Source organism: Salvelinus sp. IW2-2015, linkage group LG5, assembly GCF_002910315.2.
Source record: "Salvelinus sp. IW2-2015 linkage group LG5, ASM291031v2, whole genome shotgun sequence".
Lineage (NCBI taxonomy): Eukaryota > Metazoa > Chordata > Actinopteri > Salmoniformes > Salmonidae > Salvelinus > Salvelinus sp. IW2-2015.
In genome coordinates this window covers 9,217,234-9,236,475 of record NC_036844.1, presented here as the reverse complement: position 1 = coordinate 9,236,475, position 19,242 = coordinate 9,217,234, and the positions used below count along the sequence as shown (strand labels likewise).

At 42.8% G+C, this 19,242-nt stretch overlaps 1 long non-coding RNA gene and 1 pseudogene across 1 annotated transcript; both read left to right on the top strand.

Moving 5' to 3' along the window:
* Positions 1 to 5,853, top strand: part of LOC111963864 (substance-P receptor-like) — a 30,468-nt pseudogene extending 24,615 nt beyond the window's left edge.
* Positions 5,854 to 11,623: 5,770 nt separating this feature from the next.
* On the top strand, positions 11,624 to 19,242 carry LOC139027735 (uncharacterized). The gene is made up of 4 exons (XR_011479854.1): positions 11,624 to 11,845; positions 16,320 to 16,379; positions 18,604 to 18,645; positions 18,738 to 19,242. It is a non-coding gene; the product is annotated as an uncharacterized lncRNA (long non-coding RNA).

Here is a 19,242-nt window from a genome sequence, read left to right as displayed (position 1 = left end):
CTGCTCCCTGTAGCGAGACTGATAATCAATCAGCAGACAGTGTGTGTGTGTTGTGGTGTGGTGGTTTGTGTGTGTGTGTGTGCGTGTGTGTGTGTGTGTGTGGTTGTGTGTGTGTGGTGTGTTGTGGTGTGTGTTTGTGTGTGTGTGTGGTGTGTGTTGTGTGTGTGTGTGTGTGGTGTGTGTGGTGTGTGTCTGTGTGTGTGTGTGTGTGTTGTGTGTGTGTCAGACCTCGTGGACGGCAGTCTTGTGTGTTTATGTGTGCGACAGGCGGACGCAGAGATAAGGAGCAATTCAGAACTCTGTGTCTACTAGACTACTATCTGAGTGACATTCTGTTCCGACAATCTATTTGTTTGTGTGTGTAATCATTTGGTGCGTGGTCCCTGTATTTGTATAAGTGTGCATTATTACGCATGTGTGAATTGGGAAAAGTTTTTGCCATATTCCACTCTCCCTGAGACACCATCGGAGATTGTGGTCATGGCTAGGGTCTGCCAATATCAATGGCGACACTGGAGAAATTAGGGTGAAGTGCCCTTGCTCAAGGGAAATTTGACAGATTTTTGTGTGTGTCTAAATAACTTTCTTGTGTGTAGGTACTATTTTGTCTGTGGTGTGCTGTACTATTCCTGCCGCTGGGCATTTATGGATGTGCCTACCTGGCGGTGGGCTTGTCCCTGTGGGCGGGACTATCCCTGGAGACTCCACCCACCGCTACCGCGAACAGCTCATCGCCCAAACGCAAGTCACACACAATCAACCACACAGACATAACACTCCCTTTCTCCCACTCCCTTCTCTCTCTCTCTCTCTCTCCTCTCTCTCTATTTCTCCCTCTCTCTCTCTCTCTCTTCTCTCTCTCTCTCTCTCTCTCTCTCTCTCTCTCTCTCCTTCTTCTCTCTCTCTCTCTCTCTCTCTCTCTCTCTTCTCTCTCTCTCTCTCTCTCTCTCTTCTCTCTTCTCTCTATTTCTCCCTCCCTTTTCTCTCTTTCTCTCTCTCTCTCTATTTCTCCCTCCCTTTCTCTCTATTTTCTCCCTCCTCTTTCTCTCTCTCCTCTATTTCTTCCCTCCCTTCCCTTTCTCTCTATTTTTCTCCCTCCCTTTCTTCTCTTGCTATTTCTCCCTCCCTTTCTCTCCTCTCTCTCTTATTTCTCCTCCCTTTTCTCTCTCTGCTATTTCTCCCTCCCTAATCTCTCTCTTCTATTTCTCCTCCCTCCCTTCTCTCTCCATTCTCCCTCCTTTCTTCTCTCTCCTCTCACTCTCTCTCTCTCTCTCTCTCTCTCTCTCTCTCTGTATTTCTCCCTCCCTTTCTCTCTCTCTCGCTATTTCTCCCTCCCTTTCTCTCTCTCCCTCCATCCCCCTCCCCTCTCTCAGGTCGTGAAGATGATGATCGTGGTTTGATTGACGTACGCCTTTCCTTCAACTCTCTACCTCCCTCTCAGGTCGTGAAGATGATGATCGTGGTGGTGTGTACGTTTGCGGTGTGCTGGCTGCCGTACCACATCTACTTCCTGCTCCAGCAGTTCCACCCTGACCCCATGCAGCTGTTTGAGTGGCGCTACATTCAACAGGTCTACCTGGCTGTCATGTGGTTGGCCATGAGCTCCACCATGTACAACCCTATCATCTACTGCTGTCTCAACGACAGGTGGGTCTACGTACATACACAGACATGCACACACCATTCTGTGGGTGGCAATGAGCTGGTCCCATTTGTCTCTTTGTTCCTCTGTCTGTCTCTATACGTATATGTATCTCTCTCTAGGTTCAGAGCAGGCTTTCAGCAGGTGTTCTGTTGGTGTCCGTGTGTTCCTGCAGGCTCCTACGAGGGACTGGAACTCAAGTCCACCAGCTACCTACAAACTCAGGTGTGTGTGTGTGTTTCAATTCGGTCTACTTTGTATATGCATGAATGTGTAAATAAACTTTGTCTCCTTTATCTCGGTTTCCAGGTGAGTGTGTACCGAGCCAGCCGGACGGAGACCAGTGTGTCGACGGTTTTGCAGCCCACTGAGGAGGAGTGCTGTGGGGCCGAGCTGCCAGCTAGCCCCCCTATCAGCCAGACAACTCTGGAGCTCACCTCCATGGACTCACAATCTGCCCCAAACACCCCCGACAGCCCTGTTTTTTTGCGGCAGACGCAACATGGATTAGTAGCTTAATAAACACCGAACTGGACTAGTGTCCGAAACATTTCTGTAGGTATATGTGCATTAGTACAGTACCAACTAGTTCACTAAGAAGTATTAAACAGGACTAGCGTCTAGAGCGCTTCTGTAGGCAGACATGGTTTGCTGGACTACAACCTGTAGTTCTATTATCCTCGTCTAGTATACCTGACCAGGCCAAGTGGGGAGCACATAAGGATTCTTTCCATCATTCACCACACCGTCCCTGTGTACCCCCTGCCTTACCCCCCTGCATTCCAGAACCATAGGGCTGTGTTTGGAAGACCACGACTTCCCCTAGCAACAACAGCAGCCACAGGTCTCTCGCTAAGAAAACACTGATGATTGTGTGTGTGAACAGTGTCAAGCAGGGTGTGTGCGTGCCTGCATTTGTTTCTTCGTGCAGGCGCGCGTGTGTGTGTGTGTGTGCGTTGGTTCATTTGTGCAAGGGTGTGTGTGTGTGGATTTCTGCAAGGTGATGTGTGCTGGCCCAGCACTTGTTGTCAGGGATTGCTGCTCAAAGCCAACAATGTGAGGAGCAGTACTCTGTCTGTCTGGTCAGAGCACAGGGCAGATACACTACATGACCAAATGTATGTGGACACTCGTCGAACATCTCATTCTAAAATCATGGGCATTAATGTGGAGTTGGTCCCCCCTTTGCTGCTATAACAGCCTCCGCTCTTCTGGGAAGGCTTTCCACTAGATGTTGGAACATTGCTGTGGGGACTTGCTTCCATTCAGCCACAAGAGCATTAGTGAGGTCGGGCACTGATGTTGGGCTCGCAGTCGGAGCTCCGATTCATCCCAAAGGTGTTCGGTGGGGTTGAGGTCAGGGCTCTGTGCATACCAGTCAAGTTCTTTCACACCGATCTCGACAAACATTTCTGTATGGACCCTCACCTTCTGCACGGGAGCATTGTCATGCTGAAACAGGAATGGGCCTTCCCCAAACTGTTGCCACAAAGTTGGAAGCACAGAATCATCTAGAATGTCATTGTATGCTGTAGCGTTACGATTTCACATCACTGGAACTAAGGGGCCTAGCCTGAACCATGAAAAACAGCCCCAGACCATAATTCCTCATCCACCAAACTTTACAGTTGGCACTATGGATTCGTCCGTAAGACCGCCACATGAAAGACTCCTTGTTCAGGACCATTTAAGACTGTTTTTGAATGAGTAGGTAATGGTCAACAATGGTGAATGCCTTGGAAAGGTTTACAAATAGGGAAGCACAATGTTTTTTATGATCTAGGCAATTTAACACATCATCTAAAACAAGCATTAATTGAGAGTCAGGTGAACTACTGTTCTGTGGTCTGGGGAAATGCAACAGCAAGTGACATTAGGAGGCTGCAGATTGCACAGAGCAAAGCAGCAAGGATTGTTTTACGGTGGAGATATGGTTCTTCTGTTGCAGTCATGCGCAATGCTCTTGGTTGGTCATCAATCAACAAGATAATTGAAAAAAACATACTTATTTTATTTCATAATATACAACATTTAAAAGGGCCAAACTCTATTCACAACGGTATTCAGTTGGTAAGAGACAGACATTCAGTAAATACTAGGAATAGATTGTCCACCATCTACGTTATCCAGACAGAAAAGAGAAATAGGTTAAATAACATTTCGATTTAGAGCAATAAAGAAATTGAATAATTTATCTGAGCAAACCAGAAACCTTTCAATATATAAATTCAAACAATACTTTAAAACCATTTAAATACAATACATAGGAAAGTTGTGCTGGACTATCTTTTTAGACTGTTAAGAGTATTTATCTTGTCAATAAGTCAGTGTATTATGTCTGTTTGTAACAGTGTGTTATATGTGAAAATGTGATCGTATTATAAATTGTATTTGAATGTTTAAGGACTCTTGGAAGATAAGTCCAAATGAGGACTAAAAGAGATCCTAATAAAATTCTAAATCAAATATAAATCTAAAACAAGCATAGTGGCTGAAACAGTGCTGTGTTCCACATCTAAAACCAGACTGGTGCATATTTAGAACAGAGTTAGAAGTAAAAAAAAATAAAAAAAGAAGGTCCTTAGCTGGGAGTTGGTAAGAGATTCTAGTACCTTGGCTGAGCAAGAAAACTTGGAGATTTGGCCGGTAATTATCTAAGTCAGAAGGATCTCCCCCTTTATGTAGGGGGAGGACGTGCCACTTTCCAAATTTTAGGGAGGACATCAGTAGCAAATGCCAAGTTAAAAATACAGGTTAAAGGTTCAACAACGAGTGGGGCAGAGAGCTGTAGTAAGAAGGGGTCAAGTGAATCAGCCCCTGTGGATAAAAAAAAAAAAATACTTCTTAGACATCAAATGGTTGAAATTAAAATAAAGTACGAGAGTCTGTTAGAGCATCGTTCTCTACAATCTGTTCTGAGGTGACTAAAGGACTCCTTTTAGTGGGAGGAGATTCATTTTCAGAGACTATCCTTTCAAACAAGTGGGCAGCTGAATCAAAAACGGTTATTAAACGCACTACACATTTTAATTTTGTCTAGTATGGGACCAGAGGCTGTCAAAACCTGCTGAGGCAACGAGGAGATGGAGTTTTGTGTCAAAGATTTGACCACTTTCCAGAAAATTGCTGGATTACCACCAATTTCTGATACTCAATTCAAGAAATATGTTGATTTAGCTTTTCTAACCAGAGATCGACATCTATTTCTCAAATGTCTGAAGGACTGCCAATCAGACATAGAATCAGTCAGTCTAGCCTTAGCCCAAAGCTACATTTCTGCATGAACCAAGGATTAGATTTAAACAGGGAAATAAAACAATTAAGGGCCTGACCCGAGTCAGTGATAGTAGACAGCAATTAAACAGATGTGTGAGTATACGTCTATGTTGTAAAAAACAATATTATCAACTCCCACACCCATGATTTTACCTATGCACATTTTGTTTTTTGATAGTTCACTGAAAAATGTGTGTAAGTGTACTTATTAAGCCCACCAAAATCTAAGTTTAGACATTTCTAACATATACTGCCCTAATTTTTGTAAGAAAAGTGGAGCTAAAATGAAAGGTGAATCTCTTATGTGAGCTTTTAGGAATTTACTTACAAAATGTAATAAGGCATACAAATATTTGATAAAAAGTCTGGACTGGGCTTGGGTACCGAGTGTAAGGGGGTTCCAAATAAGCCCACCTCTAAAATATATATATTTTTTAAATTAACAAATGTTCAAAACTTAGAAACTGACATTTCATGTGTAAAATTTGAATATATATAACTCCCCTGAAGTTATTAAAATAAATGAATCATTGCTATTCATCATGAAAGTAGCACTTATAACAGGGTGGTAGTCCAATATTATCCACAGAGATCAATGTGGACTTACGCTTTTGTTCTTTGCAACCAGTACACACCTGATTCAACTAATCAACTAATCATAGACTTCAATCAAGACACGATTAGTTGAATCAGGTGTGTTACTGCTTGGTTGGAACACAAACCTGCACCCACACCGGCCTCTCTGTGTATAAGAAGCAACGCTCAAAGACCATAAAACTCACAATTGTCAAGGAATTATCTGAAAACTGAATAACATTTAATGTACTGCTAAACTTGTTAATTAGTTCAACTTGTCTTCCTTAAGCCTGTCTGAAGACAGTTCCAAATCTCCCTCTGCTGTGTATAAAAAAGGTACAGGTGGTGGACCAAAAAACAGAATCACCTAGATGAATGAAAGACATCAATATGACAAAGCCCCCACCCAAACGTGAATGAGTAGTCACCCAATAGTCATCTTTATTGCCCCTCATTTGTTTCCCTCACTTATTGTCCCCCCCGATATCCCTCAACCCTGATCTTATTCTTCTGTCTCTGCATCAGCGACTAATTGTCCACTCCAAACATCTTAGAGAGAGTACAGAGGTTTAACAATTTTCTAAATGGTTTCTAATCTTGGTAAAGACACCGTGGCTAGATGAAGAATATGCATAATTGTAGTTTTTGTGTGTTTTAATCAACTTAAATCTTAACACAAAACCTATTTATGCTCATGTTCATTGAATATTAGAGAGCTCAACACCCCATCGCCATGTGTTTCAATGAAAACCGGGCTGTATAGGAGCCGTACTGAGTTTAATTGGAATAACAGTAATTGATGAGGAAAAAGACGCAATAGCAAAGTCTACTCATTAAATATTTGGAAACCAATGGTTTGGGGCATTCATATACACTATACACGACAATATTCTGCAAAGTATTGATCATATTGAACAATATTTATTTATTGTCATTTACATTCTGTATAGAGGGAGTGATTTCTGTGCTACCTAATCCTTTAAGCCCACCTAAGATAAATGTCATATTTTTTTTAAAATGCCGTCTATGCATAACAATGCAAGGTTAATTTAACAGTAAAATATGAGGAAATGTATTTAAAATTGTAAGCTGCGAATGCCTGAAATCTAATATCTTGTAGTTCACTAAGTTATGTTGCTACTGTGTGACAGTGACCAGCAGGCACGACTGCTAGCATGAAAAACCCATATTTTCAATTGGCAAGAAATAATAATAATCTATCATGGGCATATATCAGCACAGGCATCTCTTAATTGTACATAAAGTATAATCACTTATCTGAGAAGGTACAAAAAAGATCTGTAAAATGTGTTTATCTGAGGGTAGCCTCAACAGAAAGGTTTTTTTTTTCGTCTTTGAAATTGGCCACTAGTGAGAGGTTACACATAACTGTCATTAACTTAGAATATAACAAGTTATGGATATAACAACCAGATGAATAAGTTGGAACATTAAGCCCAAAACATAGTTTTGAGTGGGCTTAATGGGTATGTGGGCTTAATAGGTACGCTTACCCTAAATGTGCAGAGGTAAAATGGAGAAACACATGGTAGTATGTGACTTAGTATGTGTCTATTCATGTGTGTATGTGTCATGTACAGTATGTATGTGCTGTATATACATGCTTGGTTGACACAAACAGTGGCACTGGAAGTCTCTGCCACAGCTGTGGAAGACATCTATCACAGCCAGGTATGACAAGCCAAGTGTCACCCAATGCTCATGTCTGTGTGTGTGTGTGGGTGTGTGTGTGTGTGTGTCTGTGATTTGCTTTGAACACCTGACTGAGCATCCAGTAGCTGCAACTGCTCCTTCCCTACACCGTGTGTGTGTCTGGCAGAACATGGGTGCACAAACACACACACACACACACTGACCACATTCTATGCCTACTGGTTCAGCTATCTGTGTGTGCTGAGTACATGACGATAAGTAGCATAGTGCGATTGATGCATGGTTGTCACTATTTCATTTAGAAGGTAATCAAACCATTTTAAATACCTGAAGAACTGAGACCATTCTGTCCTCCATGATTGCCATTTCACACAACGTTTTATAAATCATAGTCACGGTAATTTATTCTTATTGAGTGTGTTTACATAAATGAACATGAAAAGTTGAACTGTTTTACGAGTCATGTCATGTTCTGTTATCGTGACTCTGTACTGAATATACAACTGTATCCATGTTTGGTTTTGTCGTGCATCAGAAGATGTGGCCTAGAGCTTTACGGTGTTCATATTTGTGGTGTATTGAATTAAATTGTGACCATTATATTCAGCTCCCTGACTGTAGTATGAATACACATTATTTACTGCGTCAAACAGTAGCCAGACTTCCTTCTGACAAAGTTGTGAACTATCGGAAGAATGCTGCTGATACACACAAAATGTACGCATTTATGATACAGAAAACTACAAAACTACTAAATTACTTCTAAAGTTGTGTATTATATGTTGGACAACATCAGGAAAGTTAACTTGGAAATGTCTAAATGGGAAGTTCACTTTCTCTAAGTGTTTGTCTCGGCAGACAGCCTGCAGGATAATCCATTCAACAGGAGGACCCGCTGCCTGCCTGGGGAGATGCTGTAAACAGCCTGTTGATTAGTCTGACGAGAACACTTTAACTTCAAAATTAGAGCACTATATAGGGAATACGGTACCTGAGTAACCTGAGGAAAGTTAACTTAAGTCAAATTTACACCTTGCGCTAATATGTGGGGTTTGTGATCTGACCAATATTGACATTTTAGTCATTTACGCAGATGCTCTTATCCAGAGCAACTTACAGGAGCAATTAGGGTTGCTCAAGAGCACATCGACAGATTTTTCACCTTGTCAGCTTGGGGATTCAAATCAGCGACCTTTCAGTTACTGGCCCAGTGCTCTAACTGTGTCTGCATTGTGACCAGATTTCGCGGTGCAAATTCTTTTTTGATATTATTTTAAACAAATATGAATTGATTTCTTTTTAAGATTATTGATGCCATGAGTCAATGGTGGTACCTGTCAATGGTTTAATAGGCCGGTATGGTGATGATTTCAATGGTTTAATCCAGATCTGTTGACACTTTATTGATATCCAGATACAATGGGTCCCTGGCTACCTCTAGAGGTCGTCAGGAAGATCTGATCACAATCAGATCACAATCCCTCTTTTAACTACACCTGTCAAAAAAATTCAAGACAAAGGACACATGTTAGAACCAGGTATAAACGAGGCTTGAGATGAGCTCTGACTGTCAACAGGTGCCACCAGAGCCTCTTTAACACCTTGAACAAACGTGAGTTTCATGATCTAAACAACATGATCCAATCACTATCTGATCAAGGTTTGTTGCGTCTACACATTGTAATAAAATGTGTCGCTTATCTGTTCACTGTGTTTGCATTGTGACCAGATTAGATGGTGCCTCCCTGTTTGCATATTATTTGAGAGATATTCTTTCAAACTAACATGGACGTATTTTAAGACAATTACTGACGCCGTAAGTCAATGGTGCTACCTGTCAATGATTTTAGAGAACGTCATAATGATGATTTAAATGGCTCAACCATCCAGATCTGTTTACACAATGTGTGCCGGAGGTGGTCATCTGATCCCAATAAGACAATGTGTATTTTAATCGTCTACACCTGTCTAAAATTGTGGGCACAATCAGAATGTGTACAAGATCAGGACAAAGGATGAACATTAGCACCAGATATAAATGGGGCTTGTAGGTGAAGATTCATGCCTATTGTTGATTTTCAGTAATCTGTACTGTTCTCTTTGAAGTAAAAAGAATAATCGATATAAGTTTAAATATTAGACATGTGTAAACAGAATGAAGGCTGAGGCCATGTTAGTGTACAAAGCTGGATAAACATTGAATTGACCATTGGACATGTAAAAAACAGAACGTAAGCAGAATCTGTGTGGATTAGGCAAGAAAACCAACAAGACGTGTCTGGTCTGGGCCATATCTGATCTTGTGAAGGCTACTGGACACACACTTGGGTTAATCATACATAGACAACATCGATCTGAACTTGTGAAGATCTTTGGACAGGAACATTAGCTAATCAGGGATAGGCAACAGTAGGAGTATGCATGTCAGGCCACCAATAGAATCTATGCCCCAATGTCTGAGCCAATAAGAGAATGGAAACTAAGTAAGACAACAAGATTCATAAAGTGAAGTGACGACATTATGTAAGGGTAAGACTGTATAAAAACCAAGCACTAAGAATGAAGATTCAGTTCTTCCATGGAATTGCTCGGCTTTGTTACTCTCTGTAATAAAGTCTATTTGAATTCACAAGCTCCGGTATCAGAGAAGTATTTGATTCAATATTTTCCACAACAGACTCTGGTGTCTGGAGGAACTCCACAGGAACAACTTCAGTCTGATCTCATAATAGGTCTGCGAAAATTAAATCAGTTGCTAATTAATCTAAGCCGTGCAGCTGATATTATGGCAGTTAACACATCTGATTGAGTGTTAACAGTCTGAGTGAACACACATTTTAATTTAAATTCAATTGATAGTAAATAAGGATATTGTAAGCCCTCATCAGCCACCTGTGACTGCGTGTTCTGCAATGATGAGTGTGTGTGTTGAGTGTGTTGACTGTGTGTTTACTGTGCTTTTACTGTGTGTTTACTGTGTGTGTGTGTGTATCAGAGAGAGAAACATAACTGACACATAACTCCTTTGTGTTCCTATCCAATAATGACAGATCATTTTTATTGCTCCTCTCTGTTCAAACCCGTGTTTGACAGCGCTGGTATGAACAAAAGAGAGGGAGGGAAGGGAAGGGAGGGAAGAGAGGAAGAGAGAGATGCAGTGGGAGCAAAAGCAAGGTAGACAAAGAAAGAGACAGCCCGAGACAGAGAGAAAAAGTGACTGAGAGAGGGGAGGAGAGACAGAAACAGGTCATAGAGATATAGACACAGAGAGAGGTTGTTCTGGTTGGCCAGGTTGTTATGGTTACAGCTCCACTACGTGAACCCATCTCCTTTAGCATGAGTGTGTGTCTGTGTGAGAGAGAGAGAGAGAGAGCGTGTGTGTGTGTGTGTGTGTGTGTGTGTGTGCCTGTAATATGTGGCAAATTGATGTTTGATCAATATTAGCAGCTTTCTGTCTCTCTTCTCCTCTCACTCTGGATGCCATTAGGGCCTATAGGAAATTACCTGCAATTTTCTCGCCATTACGTGTTCACACACACACACGTACTGGCGAGAAAATTGCAGGTAATTTCCTATCCAGAGTGAGAGTAGAAAGGAAGCTGCTGATTGCTGAATATTGATCTCATATCAATGTGCCAAATATTACAGACACACAGACACACACACAGACACACACGGACGTTACAGCAAATAATAATGCAAATAATTTATTACATTTGTAAAGTGCTTTTCAATTTACAGAACAAAGTGCATAAAATAAAAAATTGGACACGGCAACTAGACATAGCAACGGACACAAAGAACACAGCTGACACTACAAATGACAAGTACACCAAGGATGACAGCTATCAACAGACAGCCTTCCTGTCACACCCTGATCTGTTTCACCTGTCTTTGTGCTTGTCTCCACCGCCCCACCAGGTGTCTCCCATCTCCCCCATTATCCCCTGTGTATTTATACCTGCGTTTTCGGATGGTCTGTTGCCAGTTTGTCTTGTCCTGTCAAGTCCCACCAGCGTGTTACAGTGTTTCCTGTGCTCTAGTTTTTGTTTTTCCTAGTCTTCCCAGTTGACTGACCTGTCTGCCTGTCCGACCTGATCCTGCCTGCCGTCCTGTACCTGCCTGAATCTGATTCGGATTGCGACTCTTTGCCTGCCTTGACTTACCTTTTGCCTGCTCCTTGTTATATAATAAACTCTGAGACTCATACTATCTGCCTCCTGTGTCTGCATCGGGGTCTTAGCCTGAGCCTTGATACTTCCTAAAGAGAAAGGTCAGTTTTAAAGGAGCCCAGAGTCTGGGGTGCCTTTAGGTGGTCCGGGAGGGACCTCGGTGCTTGGTCCTGGGGGCGTGGAGAAGCAGGCTATTGCTTGACCTGAAGGTGGGGTTATGGAGGGAGAGCAGTTATTTGCGATAAGGATTGGGCCGAGGGGCATTGCCATGAATGTCCTGGAAAGTCAGCAGGAGGGTTTTGAATTCAATCAGGAATTAGACGGGGAGCCAGCGCAGAGGTGCTAGGATGGTGGTGATGTGATGGTGTTTCCGTACTCTCATCAGGATACTGGCAGCACTGTATTGGAGCTTCTGGAGACTTCTGCCAGGGATCCCGATGAACAGTGCATTGCAGTCGTCCAGCATTGAGGACATAAAGGCATTGACAAGCTTATCTGCATCCGAGTGAGTGAGGGTTGGCTGGCGTTTGTCAATGTTCTCGAAGTGATAGAATGACGCTTTACACGGTTGTTTGACGTGGCTGTCAAAGGTCAGGGAGGAATCGACCTTTACACCCAGATTGGAAACTGAGGGGGAAAGAGAGATTGTCTTGTCCTGCATTGGTGAGGTGTGTCTTTGGTGCGTGCTGGACCTGGTGGGGGGTGCCAACAAGTAGGGCCTCGGTTTTCCTGCTGTTCAGTAGAAGGAAGTTTCTGTTATGTAGTTTATTTATATGTAGTTATTTTTTTATGTAGTTTATTTATAGATTTTCAGATATGAGAACAGAAGGAAAAACAGTACAACAACCCCAACCCCTCATTCACCCACCAATTGTCAAGGTGTGGGTGTAGCTGGTGCTTTGGAAGTCAGGCGCAGGAGAGCAGAGATGAGTGGACAAGGCACTTTACTGAGGCAATATATGAATAGAACGCAACCGCGTTACAAAAACAAATGCCCTCAGAACAAGTGAGGCAGCACTAAGTACAAAATAACAAAGTACAGGCTGTCAAAAAGCACGGGTGTAAAATATAACCCGGCGCAAACCAGCCGGAAGAGTGCCAACCTGACAATAAACAATTACACACCCAGACATGGGGGGAACAGAGGGTTAAATACACGACATGTAATGAGGGCAATGTAAACCAGGTGTGTGGAAAAACAAGACAAAACAAATGGAAAATGAAAAGTGAATCGGCGATGGCTAGAAGACCGGTGACGTCGACCGCCGAACGCCACCCGAACAAGGAGAGGAACTGACTTCGGCGGAAGTCGTGACACCAATCCCATCCCTCCATCCAAATATACAAGTTATACTGAGTAAAAGATGCTCCATGTATTGTATGAATGGGGACCAGGTTAAGTCAAACTTTTGTCTGGACCCATGCAAATTGTACCTAGCCTTTTCTGGAGGCAGAGATGACATCACCTCCTTAACCCACTGCATAAAGGAAGGCGGTTTTGCAGACTTCCAGTGAAAGAGGACAAGACGGTGAGCTAGCTGCGAGGCAAACTCTGTCGCAATCGCCTGATATGTGATAACATTCTGGTCTAGGGGAAGTACTCCAAAAATAGCATTGAACGTGTTGGCGCTAATAGTTTTATTACACATATAGTACCAGTCAAAAGTTTAGACACCTACTCATTCAAGGGTTTTTCTTTATTTTTACTATTTTTACCATTGTTTTTGTTTTGTTTTTGTTTCTATTATTGGTGTGGATGGATGGGATGGGTTGGTGAATGAGGGGTTGGGGTTGTTGTACTGTTTTGTTTCTGTTCTCATATCTTAAAATCTATAAATAAACTATATAAAAAATAAACTACATATAGATAAACTACATAACAAAATCTTCTCTGCAGATCCTCTCAAACTCTGACAGGTTGGATGGGGAGCGTCGTTGCACAGCTATTTTCAGGTCTCTCCAGAGATGTTCAAGTCCGGGTTCTGGCTGGGCCACTCAAGGACTCCTGCGTTGTCTTGACTGTCTGCTTAGGGTCATTGTCCTGTTGGAAAGTGAACCTTCAAGCCAATCTGAGGTCCTGAAAGCTCTGGAGCAGGTTTTCATCAAGGATCTCTCCGTAGGGTATCTCTGTGCATTGAAATTGCTATCGTTAATATGCAATTGTGTTCGTTGTTTGTAGCTTATGCCTGCCCATACCATAACCCCACCACCACCATGAGGCACTCTGTTCACAATGTTGACATCATCAAACCGCTCGCCCACATGTAGCCATACACATGGTCTGCGGTTGTAAGGCCGGTTGGACATACTGCTAAATTCTCTAAAACGACATTGCAGGCAGCTTATGGTAGAGAAATTAACATTCAATTATCTGGCAACAGCTCTGGTGGACATTCCTGCAGTCAGCATGCAAATTGCACTCTCCCTCAAAGCTTGAGACGTCTGTGGCATTGTGTTGTGTGACAAAACTGCACATTTTAGAGTGGCCTTTTATTGTCCCCAGCACAAGGTGCACCTGTGCAATGTTCATGCTGTTTAATCAGTTTATTGATATGCCACACCTGTCAGGTGGATTGAATATCTTGGCAAAGGAGAAATGCTCACTACCAGGGATGTGAACAAATTTGTGCTCAACATTTTGATAAGTACAATTTTTGTGCGTATGGAACATTTCTGGGATCTTTATTTCAGCTCATGAAACATGGGACCAACACTTTACATGTTGCGTTTCTATTTTTGTTCAGTGTAATTACTATGACTATGCCTAATTCACTTACTCTAGGCTCCACTAGCTTTATCAGCTTGAGCTTAATTAAAAGGAATGAATCATGTGGTCAAGCATAGCCAAGTGTGTGCTCATCTTAAGTCTGGACATCGTTTTTCTCCAGGAGACACATCTCCGGTCCAGCGACCATGATAAACTAAAGAGAGGATGGGTGGACCAAATATTTCACTTCAACTGTAGTGCTAAGGCCAGAGGGACAGCCATCCTTATCAGAAAAGCCACCCCGTTTGTCTCCTCCAAAGTCAATTCAGATACTAGTGGTAGATATGTTATAGTGATGGGGAAATTGTTTAACACACAGGTTGTTCTGGCTAACCTCTCTGGTCCTAATTGGGATGACGCAAACATTTTTCCTGACTTCATTGCAACACTTCCCGACCTCAACTCTCATCATTTGATACTGGGCAGAGATTTCAATTGTGTACTACATCCAAGTCTAGACAGATCCAGACCGAATATAGACCGAAGCCTCAATTCAAAATTGAGCGCAGTAATCAACTCATTTCTAGAATCCCATAATTTGTCTAATCCGTGGAGGAGGAGCAATCCCACTGCTAAACAGTACTCGTTTTTTTCTCCAGTCCATCGCTCATTCTCTAGGATTGACTTTTTCCTGCTGAACAATAGAATTCTTCCTTTTGTAACTAATAGCCAATATCACAGCATCTTTATCTCAGACCATAGCCCTGTCCAGCTAGATATCCGCTTTCCAGACAGTATTACTACTATCATGTAGTGCCTTTAAAGATATATATATCAACTCACATAGATTTTATTTACAGGTCAACTGCACCCCTGACATTTCTCATTCTACTGTGTAGGAGTCGTTAAAAGCGTATCTAAGGGGCCACATTTTTTCATACACATCGCATGACCACAAAAAGTGCACTAAGTGCATATCGAAGCTATCTAAACCCATTATAGATGTGGACAACAGATATGCCTCTTCTCCAACTCCGGAACTCTACAAAAAGAGACTGCTACTTCAATTGGAATTTAACAATTTTTCCCACAAAACAAGCCGAGCAGCTTCAGATATTTTATGAACACGGAGAGAAAGCTGGAAAGTTATTTCACCAGCTTCCACAATCCGCTGGTAGCAGCACCATACATGAAATCTGTGTTGCAGTCACGTTCTGACCTTAGTTCCTTTGTTATGTCTTTATTTTAGTTTGGTCAGGGCGTGAGTTGGGGCGGGCATTCTATGTTGTTTTTTCTATGTTTTGTTCAATTGTCCTTTTCTATGTGTTTGGCCTAGTATGGTTCTCAATCAGAGGCAGGTGTCAGTCGTTGTCTCTGATTGGGAGCCATATTTAGGTAGCCTGTTTTCCTTTGTGTTTTGTGAGTGGTTGTTTTCCTGTGTCTGTGTTTTCACCATACAGGACTGTTTCGTTTTCGTTTCTGTCTTTCACGTTGTTATTTTTGTATTCTTAGTGTTCAGTTATTAAATTGAATATGGACACTTACCACGCTGCGCTTTGGTCCTCCTCTTCTTCCAACCACGACAAGCGTTACAGTTGCAGCTGATTTAACTTCTACCAATCCCAAAGAAATCAACAATCAATTTAAGCAATTCTACTCTTCTCTTTACTCGTCAGAGTAAAGAGCAGGTCCTCTCGCACATTTTACAGACAGTGATTCCTAGCATAATTAACTCTCACCAAACTGGCTTTATCTCAGGTAGGCAATCTTTCTATAATATAAAGCTGCTATTTAATGTTCTTTATTCTCCCCACTCAACTCTACAGCCAGAGGTTGTCATCTCTCTTGATGCTGAGAAGGCTTTTGACCGGGTTGACTGGGAATATCTATTTACAGTACTAGAGAGATTTGGGTTTGGACCGTCATTTCTTTCTTGGATTAATATTTTGTACTTATCCCCAGTGACTTCTATTTGCACCAACAATGTTACCTCCAGCTACTTCCCTCTCCACAGGGGTGCCACGCAGCGTTGCTGTTTATCCCCTTTCCTATTTGATATGGCTATTGAGCCTCTTGCTATCGCTCTGCGGGCGGAGGAGAGGATTAAGGGAATACTAAGGGGCGAAATAACTCACAAGATGTCCTTATATGCAGATGATGTTCTTCTATATATCTCAAGCCCTGTGGAGTCTATACCCTATCTCTTAGTCATGCTACAAGGTTTTGGAACACTGGTGTGTTTACGGACATATTCAATCTCTCCCTATCCCAGTCTGCTGTCCCCACATGCTTCAAGATGGCCACCATTGTTCCTGTACCCAACAATGCAAAGGTAACTGAACTAAATTACTATTGCCCCGTAGCACTCACTTCTGTTATCATGAAGTGCTTTGAGAGACTAGTCAAGGATTATATCACCTCTACCTTACCTGTCACCCTAGACCCACTACAAGTTGCTTACTGCCCCAATAGGTTCACAGATGATGCAATCGTCATCACACTGCACACTGTCCTATCCCATCTGGAAAAGAGGAATACCTATGTAAGAATGCTGTTCATTGACTATAGCTCAGATTTTCAACACCATCATCATTAAGCTCGAGGCCCTGGGTCTCGTTGTTGTGCAACTGGGTCCTGGACTTCCCGACGGGCCACCCCCAGGTGGTGAAGATAGGAAACAACACCTCCACTTCGCTGATCCTCAACACTGGAACCCCATAAGGGTGCATACTCAGCCCCCTCCTGTACTCCCTGTTCACCCATGACTGCGTGGCCAAGCACACCTCCAACTCAATCATCAAGTTTACAGACGACACAACAGTAGTAGGCTTGATTACCAACAACGACGAGACAGACTACGGGGAGTGTGGTGCCAGGAAAACAACCTCTCACCCAACATCAACAAAACAAAGGAGATGATCGTGGACTTCAGGAAACAGCAGAGGGAGCACCACCCTATTCACATCGACGGGACCGCAGTGGAGAAGGTGGAAAGTTTCCAGTTCCTCGGCGTACACATCACTGACAAACTGAAATGGTCCACCCACACAGACAGTGTGGTGAAGGCACAACAGCGTCTCTTCAACCTCAGGAGGCTGAAGAAATGTTGCTTGTCACCTAAAACCCTCACAAACTTTTACAGACGCACAATTGAGAGCATCCTGTCGGGCTGTATGACCGCCTGGTATGGCAACTGCACCTCCGACAACTGCAGGGCTCACCAGAGGGTGGTGTGGTCTGCCCAACGCATCACCGGGGGAAAACTACCTGCCCTCCAGAACACCTACAGCACCCGATGTCACAGGAAGGCCAAAAAAGATCATCAAGGACAACAACCACCCGAGCCACTGCCTGTTCACCCCGCTATCATCTAGAAGGCGAGGTCAGTACAGGTGCATCAAAGCTGGTACCGAGAGACTGAAAAACAGCTCCTATCTCAAAGCCATCAGACTGTTAAATAGCCATCACTAGCACAGAGAGGCTGCTGCCTATATACACAGACTTGAAATCACTGGCCACTTTAATAAATGGAACACTAGTAACTTTAATAATGTCACTTTAATAATGTTTACATATCTTGCATTACTCATCTCATATGTAAACTCAGCAAAAAATAAGCGACGTTGTTGCCGGTGATGTCTGGTGAGGACCTGCCTTACAACAGGCCTACAAGCCCTCAGTCCAGCCTCTCTCAGCCTATTGCGGACAGTATGAGCACTTATGGATGGATTGTGCGTTCCTGGTGTAACTCGGGCAGTTGTTGTTGCCATCCTGTACCTGTCCCGCAGGTTTGATGTTCGGATGTACCCATCCTGTGCAGGTGTTGTTGCACGTGGTCTGCCACTGCGAGGACGATCAGCTGTCCGTCCTGTATCCCTGTAGCTCTGTCTTAGGCGTTTCACAATGTGGACATTGCAATGTATTTCCCTGGCCACATCTGCAGTCCTCATGCCTTCTTGCAGCATGCCTAAGGCACGTTCATGCAGATGAGCAGGGACCCTGGGCATTTTTCTTTTGGTGTTTTTCAGTCAGTAGAAAAACCTCTTTAGTGTCCTAAGTTCATAACTGTGACCTTAATTGCCTACCGTCTGTAAGCCGTTAGTGTCTTAACGACCGTTCTACAGGTGCATGTTCATTCATTGTTTATGGTTCATTGAACAAGCATGGGAAACAGTGTTAAACCCTTTACAATGAAGATCTGTGAAGTTATTTGGATTTTTACAAATTAGCTTTGGAAGACAGGGTCCTGAAAAAGGGACGTTTCTTTTTTTGCTGAGTTGATATACTGTATTCTATACTATTCTACTGTATCTTAGTCTATGCCGCTCTGACATTGCTCGTCCATATATTTATACATTCTTAATTCTTTACTTAGATTTGTGTGTATTGGGTATATGTTGTGAAATTGTTAGATATTACTCGTTAGACATTACTGCACTGTCGGAGCTAGAAACACAAGCGTTTCGTCACACCCGCAATAGCATCTGCTAAACACGTGTATGTGACCAATATAATTTGATTTGATTTGAATCGTTTTATTTTCCTGTTTGTTTCAGACAGTTACTACATCACTGAGGCACCTGGACATCCACATCAAGGTGTGTGTGAGAGTCTGTTCTGAACCAGTGTTCAGACTTCTAAAGCCTGTGGGGAGACCTGGGTTATATGCTCTGTTTGATGTCCCACATAGGACTGTCATCCCTGCCTGACCTCAGAGGAGAGGAATGGAGAGAAGGATGAAGGGATGGAGAAAGGGTTCAGAGAGAGGGCAAGTTAAAATAACACACACCTGCATACAAAGAAACACCTGCATGTACACCGATAGACTAACAAACAGACACACACGCAGACACACAGAGCCAAAGTAAGACATACATTGTCGTGGTAACAGAAAAACAAAGTTTAGCCGCTCTAAAGGTCACCAGACAGTTAATTCATCCCCTTTTTCTTCCATAACTCCGCTCTCTGTTTCTCTCCCCCCCTCTCTCTTTTGATCTCTCAGCTTTAATAGATTCCTCCCTCGCTTGTTTACATGACTGCTGTCTTGTTTCATTTCCCTCTCTGTTAATCTTGTTCCCCCTGTCCCTCTTTCTTTTGACCTCTTATGTCATCTCCCCTTAGACTTGCTCATCTCTTGTTCACTGACATACACTCCTCCAGGTGTCTCTCTCACTTTCTCTCTCCTTCTCTTTACC